At 40.4% G+C, this 10,416-nt stretch overlaps 1 long non-coding RNA gene across 1 annotated transcript in view; it reads right to left on the bottom strand.

The window, feature by feature from the left end:
• Positions 1–1,675: 1,675 nt before the first annotated feature.
• Positions 1,676–10,416, bottom strand: part of LOC138738987 (uncharacterized) — a 36,497-nt gene continuing 27,756 nt past the window's right edge. The window contains exons 3-4 of the long non-coding RNA XR_011341927.1: positions 4,571–4,639; positions 1,676–1,760 (exon numbers count right to left, since the gene is read on the bottom strand). This is a non-coding gene — a long non-coding RNA (uncharacterized lncRNA). The remainder of the gene's footprint in view (positions 1,761–4,570; positions 4,640–10,416) is intronic.

Genomic DNA, 10,416 nt, shown 5'->3' with positions numbered 1-10,416 from the left:
ACGAATGTCCGTCGATTTGCCTCCAGTGCTCCCTTACAGACTCCTAATCAATCCATTGGCAACCTGAGCTCTCGATCCAAACCACCGACACGATCAGGAAGCTTTCAGTACCTGAGGCCCTTTGAGAGCTCTCTTGCCCTCAGCTGTATCTCGAGGTTCTGATACCTGGTTCCCAGCCAATCTCCAAGGGCCTGCAGACTCATGTGAGTCCATCAACTGGAAGCTTAAGTTTAATTATCATCCAATTGTATACATATAATCCAATGAAACAATGTTCTCTGGTACTTGGTGCAAAGCACTACAAACACACATACAAATAAACTATACAAGTGCACCGTACTTCAAGATTCAAGATTCAGTTTATTATCATAGTAATAAAAGTGTTGGATTACATGAAATTGATTTTTGCCTGCTACAAGGCAAAAAGATTCACCACCAGCAGGAATTGCCTGAAGCATCTTTTGCAGTCAGAGAAAGAGACGCAAAAGAGAGTTACACCCCCCCCGCCCCCCCCCCCCCAGAGTCACTAAGTGTCCTTAGATTCCCCTCCAGCACTGCCGCAGCCTCCACAGCCACACAGACTCCAGTCTAAGCCATTGGCAACCCGAGCTCCAGATCCGAACCTCCAACACAGTCAGGGTCTCTCCAGCATCCTTGGCACCTCCTTGAATCCCAGCTCTGATACCTGGTACCCCTTCAGCCAGTTCAAGCCAGTTTCCAGAAGTCCCCAGAAGAGTCTCCTGACAGCAGTCTCCAGCAGCCCACACCTTCTGTGGGTTCCTCTCCTTGAGTCACACTGCATGCACTGGTCCCCTTCAGCCATAGAGCTGGTCACCATGGTCTCTATCCCCATGGGTCATCTCCACTTCTCCCTCTCACACACTGCATGGTCTTCCCATCCTCTGGTGTTCTGCTCCCGTCCTCTGCTTCCCCAGAGTCTGCAGCCTCTTGTGGCTGCTGCCGATTAATAGACGCCACCATTTTGGGCCCAGACCCACAGTCACGGGATTTCTACTTAAACCACTGTCAGCTCCCTCAATGGGCCATTCAAAGCCCGTGCAGAGCTGATGGCAGTTGACTGGGTGGTTGGACTCTGCGGGAGCGCTGCATCACCACTCCCTCATTCCCAATGGGTCCATACCAGTGGCAGCACTGCCACTACTGTGGCTCCATCAAAACCACCATCTTCATACATTCTTCAACTTCATGCATTCTTCATCTTCATACTTCATACATTCTTCTTCCTCAAACATTCTTCATCTTCATCCTCATACATTCTTCATCCTTGTACATTCTTCATCTTCTTACTTCATATTTCATACTTGTATACAAATATTAAAATAAATAAATATTATAGTTCAATTAATAGCAATGGGGGGTTTGTTTGAGCAGCTCATTAGTCGATCACCAGCAGTCCACAGCCTGCACGAGTCTTTTGACCACAAGTTGCCAGCAGCTCACAATCTGTCTCTAGTCATTAACACTTGTAGTTCTTTGATTATTTTTCTCTGATATTCTTTCTAATGTGTTTTATTTTTCTGCCTTGGTTTTCACACTAGTTCTTCTCTATCCACTTTATTAAAATAAATGTATATAGTTATTCAAAATTATATATTTATATGTCATTATTTGTGCAATGTGAACCACTGTTCTTTTTGGTCATAAACTTGAACTTGCCCATTTTTTCCATTCTCTATCCCTTTGTCTAATCCCATCTTCAGTTGTCTTATGCTGGTTCTCCTTCTCTGAAACAGTCAACTCTGTTGGATTACAAATCATACGTAATTGCTATGAGTATAATTTTGAATATAAATTGAAATAAACTTTAAATTTGTTTCACTGCAGGGTAACTCTCACTGGGCTCGCATTCTAATGACTTGATTGCAATTCCTGAGAAACAAGTTTCAGATAAACTACAGATTTAAAATCCAAATGCATTTTAAATGAAATCCAAAAACTAATTCAACAAAAATGGCTTGCTGTGTCTTAAAAACAATTAATTTAAGGTAAGTGGCCTGCTAATCCATGCAATTACATTTATGTCCCAAACATGGTATGGTTCAGGCCATGCACCAACCTTGTGATCATCAATCATGGTGTCTGGGCAAAAGTAATTTTATTTTGCTGAAATGAATGCATTGGCAGCACTCAATTAGCCTGCAACTCTCACCCATTAGAGGCCCCTTGGAAAATTGTTGCTCGTACCTCATTATCAGGGTAGAGCTACAGGTCATGCGGTTGATTGCGCTGAACCAAAAGTGCAATTTTGGGAGTGGATAACACAAACTGAAGTGAGCTAGTGCTGATTGAAGCCATACCTGCAGGAACATTAGCCACAAAAGGTTTTGGGAACATAACAGGAATTCACGGTAGAACAGGGAAAAAAATAGGCCTCACAGTTTTTAGACCAAACAACTGCTTTGGTCAAGATGGCACACAAAGGGAGAGTTGACCAAAGGGCAAGAAAGGTTTACTTTCTTTTGTTGATTATTGAAGGGGTGGTGGGAGTGTGTCATGCTAAGGAGCTGAGCAGAAAGAGCTCTCTTTAAGGTTGAAACCTTGTGCTTTTGATTTCTAGTTAATTTCATGACTATCCCTTTAAGGAAGAATTGTTTGTAGCATTACCCTATGTTGTAATATCTGGGCATATGGGAAGCTTGCTCTCATTCTTCAGAGAATCATGAGAAGCATACTTTTCTTTGAATTCATCTTATTTAGTCTTAATCGTCTCTTATTATCGTTTTATATCATTGTCTTTAAATATAGCTGAATATTTTGTTATGAAAATCTCAATGCCAAGTTATGAAAAATATTTATTCCTTTTACCAACAAATTAAAGCTGCTAACAGCTGCAAATATGAAGTTTGATTTATTGGAAATAAGATTGCTATTAGGAATATTGTCACTTATGTTTGGAAATTGGGAAATACGAGAACTTGGAAAGTGTCGTCTATACTCTCCATAAAAAGTATCAAAAACATGGTTTAAAAGCTCAAAAAACAGAATTTTATTGTCAAAAATGGATAAAGCAAGTGTTAAATGACAACCAAGAACCAAAACTGAAGAAATGACAGCTCAGCCAGGAACATCGAGTGAAAGCCTGATGAGGAGTAACTCAGTAGGGGCCTGGGACTGGCTGAAGCCAGCAGAGCTGGGGAGTCAGCCCAAGGTCTAGCCTCCATCCTGAACATGTTGGAAAATTTATGCAGTTGCTTTATGAGTGTGGAATCAGCAATGAGAGACATATCAGAGAAGATAATGGAAATCAAAAAGTAATGGAAGTCTTAAATGAATGAGTGACTCATTCAGAGGCTGAGCTGGACAAAACAAAAGACAAGCTGAAGGCACTGGAAGAAAAAACAAAAATATGGGACATAGAAAAGAAAGGACTGATGGACAAGATCGACCATATGGAAAATTTCAGCAGACGTAACAACATAAGAATCATTGGACTGAGAGAAGGAATAGAGGGAAAAGATGCAGTGAGTTTCTTTAAAACATGGATCGCACAAATGCTGGGACAAAATAAGTTAAATGCAATGCTGCAAATTGAAAGGGCTCGCCGAACCCTTGGACCCAGAAGAACTGGCAAACAGTGACCATGATCAGTCCTGGAAAGACTTAAGTTACTGGGAGAGAGATGTGATAGTGGGAGCACCATATGAATATCCAAAAAATAATAATGGCCCATTAGTGGTGGACAATGCAGAAGTAATGCTTTTCCAGGACTTCAACCCTGTTTTGGTCAAACAAAGAAAGGAATTTGACAAGGTAAAGGATCAACTGGGATCTAAAAACTTTAAATATTGAATGATTTATCCAGCCATGGATGTCTCAGGAGGTCATCAAAAAATTTTCAAGAATAAAGAAGAGGAAGAATTTTTAAGAAAATTATAAAAAGAATAAAATCACCAGATGAAAGGGCTGAAAAGACCATTTCAAAGCAGATGTATCTTTTCATTTACACTAATAGTACTGAGCCATCTTGCTTTCACTGTTAAAATAAAAAATATATAGTGGTTTATATGGAGAGCTCTGAAAAGGTGGAAAGGAAAGTAGCAAGTTAGGAACTCTGACTTGGGGGGAAGATGGCAGTGCCAGGAGAGGAGGCATTTTAAAGAGAGGGTTTCTTCTTCTTCTTCGGAAGAACCCATGGGCTTTTTGCGTGGACTTCCAGTTACTATATTCAATGTCACTGTCAGAGCTAGTGATGTGTCTGTGTGTTTCTTAAAGGGGAAATGGATGTGTTGGAAATGTATGTTATGACAGTATTTAGAAAATTTGGACCATATTATTGTGATGCAATATTTGTATGGAAAAATAATATGGATAAAATGCAGTCTTAATATTAATGGATAAATGGATCAGGAAAGAGGAAGTGGGTCTTGGCATACTTAAAGAAATTAAAAGTGGATGTAATCTCTTTGCAGGAAACATATCTTACCAAATTGGAACATGATAAATTAAAAAGAGGATGAATGTGACAAATAATATTGTCTCCCTTTGGTTCAAAGTCAAGATGGGTGGCGATTCTAATTAATAAAAATACACCAGTATTAATAGAAGATACCTCATTTGATCAAGCCAAAAGGCTTTATGCCCCAAATTCTGATGATGAAGCCTTCATGAAGGATATCTTCTTAAAAACAGCCAAGGGAAGACAAAATATATTAGTTAGAGGAGACTTTAATTTCTGCTTGGACCCAATATTAGATAAATCAGCAAGAACAATAACAAGGACGAAAGCAGCAAAAACCACAATTTCATATATGACTTATTTTTTATGTCTGCCCACTTAAAAAGTAGAGTGACAAAAAACAGAATATCTATCAAGGCTTCTATCAGACTATTCATCATTAACTATAGATATATAGTTATATATATAACTGTAGATATATAGGAGGAAAAACCCAACACCCAACCCCAACCAACCAATTTTCCCCTGCAACCGCTGCAACCGTGTCTGCCTGTTCCACATCGGACTTGTCAGCCACAAATGAGCCTGCAGCTGACGTGGACATTTACCCCCTCCATAAATCTTCGTCCGCGAAGCCAAGCCAAAGAAGAAGAAAGGAGATAGAAACATGGAAAAGCAAGAGAATGTATACAGATGGTGTTTCAATACAACATTGCTTCAAAGAACAGACTTCTGCAAATCTATAAAGGGATAGATAGAAATATTTTGTGAAACAAATCTGCCATCTACTAATAATAGTTTTCTGATATGGAACATGCTTAGAGCATCTTTAAGGGGACAAGTTATATCCTATATGAAGAAACTTAAGAGGGAACATATGGCAGAAGTAAACAGTTTGGAGAAGGATATTAAAGAATTAGAAAAAAATTCAAAGAACAGGACTACATGAAGAATACAGATTACTGGCAACTAAAAAACCAAGATATAATAGAATTCAAACATATAGGACAGAAAATCCTACATTAAAAACTAAACAACAATACTATAAGATGGGTGAATGGGAGCACAAAGTTTTAGCTTGGCAGATTAAAACAGAGGAGTCATCAAGAATGATAAATGTATAAAAACAGAAACAGACATTCCAGTATATATAAGCAAAAATAAATTAATGACACTTTTAGACTATTACACAAAACTATACAAATCAGAATTACTACGAGATGAGAACGAAATGGAAGAATTTTTACTGAATGTCAAATTTCCAAGGCTGGAAGAAAGAGAAAGGATAGAATTAGATACTCCCTTCACAAAGGAAGAGATTGAAAAAGATTTCCACTTGAGTTTTATAGACAATTCAAAGAATTATTAATGCCCCTTTTAATGGATATCCTGGACCAAGCTGTGGAAACACAGACCATGCTGGAGTTATTCTCAACCATGGTTATTACAAAAAAGAATAAGAACCCACAAAAAACATCATCATATCCCAGTTAAATGTTGATTATAAGATACTAGTGAAAGCATTGGCTAATAGGTTAGGACAATACTTGCCAAAACTGATACATACAGACCAGCCAAGATTTGTTAAAGAAAGACATTCCTCATATAGTCTAGGAAGATTATTTAATATAATACACATGGCTAAATCTGAATGAAATCCAAGTATTACAGCCTCCCGAGATATGGAAAAAGTATTTGACCGTTTGGAATGGCACTGTTTATTTAAAACACTGGAAAAATTCGGTATAGACAAAACATTTATAAATTGAATAAAAACTTTTACATAAACCACAAGCTAAATTAATAACAAATAATCAGATGTCGGCGGCGCTCCCCTTGAGTAGATCATGCAGACAGGGATGCCCCCTGTCACCAGCACTTTTTATTTTAGAGATTGAATCACTGGGAAAAATAATAAGAAGGGATCCGGATATAAAGGGCTTCAAAGTTGGGCAAGAAAAACACAAAATCAATCTATTTGCCAATGATGTGCTATTGTACCTATCAGAACCGGCTAAATCTTTGGAAAAATTACAAGGAACACTAGAAAAATATGGGAAAATATCAGGCTACAAAATAAATATGGATAAAAATAAGATAATGTCATTAACAAATTTTGAATATGAAAGATACCAAAAAGGAAGTAAATTTAAATGGAAGACAGATGGAATAAAATATCTTGGAATAGTGTCTGACAATAACTTGTAAAATCTATACAAACTAAATTATGTTCCTCATCTTGGGAAGATAGAAAGGACCTACAGAAATGGAGAGGCCTACCGATTACTTTAGTGGGAATGGTTAACTGCATCAAAATGAAAGTGATGCCAAGACTGCAATACCTTTTTTTAAAATATTTTATTTAGAATCAACACATATAAAACAAATTGGAACCATATATTATATTGTTACAAATGATTGATTGAATACACGTTGACCTGTATAGAAAGAGAAAAAAAAGCATTAAAAAGCTACAAGATAAAAACCAATGTAAAACACCCCTCCCAACCCCCACCCCAAACCTATCCCCATTAAAAACTATACTAAACCACAAAAAAACTAAATTACTAAAATACTATAATGAGTATAGATAATATATTAAATTGGATTGCATTAAGAAACACTTAAAAATCCCAAAACATTTCACAAAAGAACATGATTTATTAAGGAAAGACTTCACTGGATGGAGGGTTCAAAAGAATTATTTATAAATTCAAACTTAATATTCAAATATACGGGCTCCAACTCTGTAAAATGTAGAATATTTATCTCTCAAATTATATGTATTTTTTTCTAATGGAATACAACTTTGAACCTATGTTTGCCATCTTCCAAATGTTAAAGAAATATCTGATTTCCAAGTAACAGCAATACATTTCCTTGCTATCACCAGAGCTAATCTGACAAATTTCAATTGAAAATCTGATAAATGTAACTTAGGAGTTATATTTTAAAAATTTCCTATCAAAAATAACTCAGGATTCAACGGAAAAACAACACCTGTTACACATTGCAAAACTTACGAATAGAAATCCAAAAAGACGTGCCATTGTTCTTCAGTGAATAAAAGTCTATTGGTTTCTCAACCTCAGTCTTTGAGTAATTGATGGTGTACCAATTTTATTCACTGAAATTTTATTTTATTCACTGAAAGTTTTTACAATGGAGCAGATGAAGCCAGAAAAGCTGGAGATTGAACCTCAATCGCCTGAGGCAGCCATTAACTTCAAACTCTGGCTGCACTGTTTTGAAGCATTCCTGAAGGCCTCCTCTACCATTGTGTGGTCAGAAATCAATAAACTGCAGGTACTGCACTTCCAGGTTGGCTCCTTGATGTACTCCAGGAAGCCATGGACATACTCAAAGGACAGTACCTGTAGAAGATTAATGTTATCTACCCCTTCTAGTGACCTGCAAACAGTGACCTGGTGAGTTCAGTGCCTCTGGGCTCTACAGTCCCTCGGCAGGGCCTGTGACTACTGCGGAGTACACAGAGGACATGACAAGGGACACCTACTTTGCAGGGATCAGGTCAAACTACATCCGCTAGAGACCTTATGGCAGTCAAAAGGAAGTTTCATGTAATCTCACATTTTCTATTTTATTACATAGAATAAACATCATTTAATTTACCAGTAATTCTAATTTAGTTTTAATTTAGACATGCAGCATGGTAACTGGCCAATTCGGCCCACATGTCCATGCTACCCGATTTACACTCAATTAACCTACGCGCCAAGTATGTTTCAAATGGTGGGAGGAAACCGGCGCCCCCAGGGAAAACACGAGGAGAACGTACAAACTCTTTACCAACAGCGTGGGATTTGTACCCTTGTTCTGATTGCTGGCGCTGTAAAGGTGTTGCGCTAACCACTACACCAACCATGTCATCCTTGAATCTTGAAAGTTGGCAGGATTAAAGTGATCAGCAACAATCATACAACCATTAGGGTGGGCGGGGGTGATGCACCATCAGTGGCTTTTTAAGAAACCAATAGGTTTTTATTTACTGAAGAACAAAGCCTCGACTGTCCTGCATTGAGGAGGGGGCTGTGGTAGTCACCTTTATTTAGGTGCCTGTGGGAGGGGCCACAGGTATAGTCGACCAATGGGCGTGCAAGGGGAGCTCAGTCTGTAGAGACCAGTTAAGTTGGCAGCTACACTGGAGATGGCACACCAGAACATGGAGGTCTAATCAACTGACAATGTGGCTGCCTCATGGATACCCTAGTTGCTGCCATTTTGGGTCCCCCATACTGCTAACAACCTGAGCATGGCAGCAGTGCTCCATGAGTGCCTCCCTCCACTGTTGCCCTGTCCAGTCAGCGATCCGGCCATGACCACAGTGCTCCGGAAGCACCCAAGGTGTAGCTTCTGTGGCCTGGGCAAGCTGCCCAGGAAATTATTCAACTTGCTCCAGCTGTGGGAAAAAGGGCCACTATGCCAAAGTGTGTAAGTCAAAACCACTTCCTAGCAGCACCGTGTGCAGATCGTGGGGGGCATCATCCTGGACACCGTCATCACTGGAGGCCAGCAGTGCCATATTGGGCAGCATCTTCGGGATCCAGCAGTGCCATATGTGGGCCCTGGGGGCCACCATCTTGGACACCACTGTCCACAGCAGCAATGTGCAGTGGTCTGACACTGGGCTCCATCATGCTCGACCAGGACATCCCACATCAGCTCATCAGGTCATTGATGGACATTAAGGTAAACAGCCACTTAACGATTTGCTTATTCGACAGTGGGAGCACAGAGAGCTTCATACACCCAGACACAGTGCGGTGTCTTTCCCTCGCAGTATGGCCAGTGAACCAGAAGATCTCCTTGGCCTCCAAGTCACACACAGTGGATGTCAAGGTCTACTGCGTGGTGACTCTAACAGTGCAGGCACAGACTATAAAGACTTTAAACTTTTGGTAATGTCACAGATATGCACTGCTGTACTATTGGGGCTGGATTTCCAGTGTTACTTTAAAGGCATGACGATGGAGTTCGATGATCCCATTCACCCTTCACTGTGTATAAATGGCAATTTTCCAACTGACTGCTGCACTTCCCCCACTCTCCACAACACCCCCGCCTGCATACACGGCAAACAACCCAGCCGCTCACCACACACAACCTGCAGGCTCTCCACACTTAAAATGAAACCCCCCCCCCGCCCCGTCATTATTCACCAATGTCATCCCCGACTGTAAACCTATTGCCGCTAAAAGTAGGCAGTACAGTGCCAGGACAGGTCCTTCATTTGGTCAGAGGGACAACGCTTACTCAAGGAGGGGTCATTGAAGCCCCTGGAGAGCACAGTTCTGAAGTGGTAGTCCGGAACAAGGAAAAGAACAGGAAGGTCATTGACTACAATCAGACCATTCTTAGATACATGCAATTGGATGCATACCCCCTCCCACACATTGCCAACATGGTCAACCATTGACCTGAAGTTGGTATTTCACCAGCTCCCTATCTGCCCAGAGGACCATTAGTGTGTGGGGTTCGAGGCAGTTGGCTGCCTCTACCATTTCGTGCCGGTCATGGTCTCAGTCTTCCAGTGGGAGATGGACTGCATGGTGGATGAGTATGGGTTGCAGAGCACCTTCCCTAACCTTGACAACGTCACTATCTGCGACCATGACCTGCAGGTCTGTGATGCCAACCTCCAGAAATTTCTTGAAAGAGCCAAGCTCCTCAATCTCACATACAATAAGGCCAAGTGTGTATTTTGCACAACCCACCTTTCCATCCTTGGCTGCATCAAGAAGAGAGTCATTGGTCCCAACCCTGACCACATGCAGCAACTCCTGGAACTTTCTCTCCCACAGCAATGCCCTGAAGATGTGCCTTGGGTTCTTCTCCTATTATGCCCAATGAGTCTCTAATTATGCAGACAAGCCCCACCCCATCGTTAAATCCACATCCTTCCATCTGAGGGCAGAGGCTCGTGCAGCCTTCAATCGCATCAAGGCAGACATTACCAAGGTACAATGCACAATGTGGAT

Source organism: Narcine bancroftii, chromosome 7 (assembly GCF_036971445.1).
Source record: "Narcine bancroftii isolate sNarBan1 chromosome 7, sNarBan1.hap1, whole genome shotgun sequence".
Taxonomy (NCBI): Eukaryota; Metazoa; Chordata; class Chondrichthyes; order Torpediniformes; family Narcinidae; genus Narcine; species Narcine bancroftii.
The sequence above is the reverse complement of the archived record's forward strand: the minus strand, read 5'-3'. Positions and strand labels throughout refer to the sequence as shown.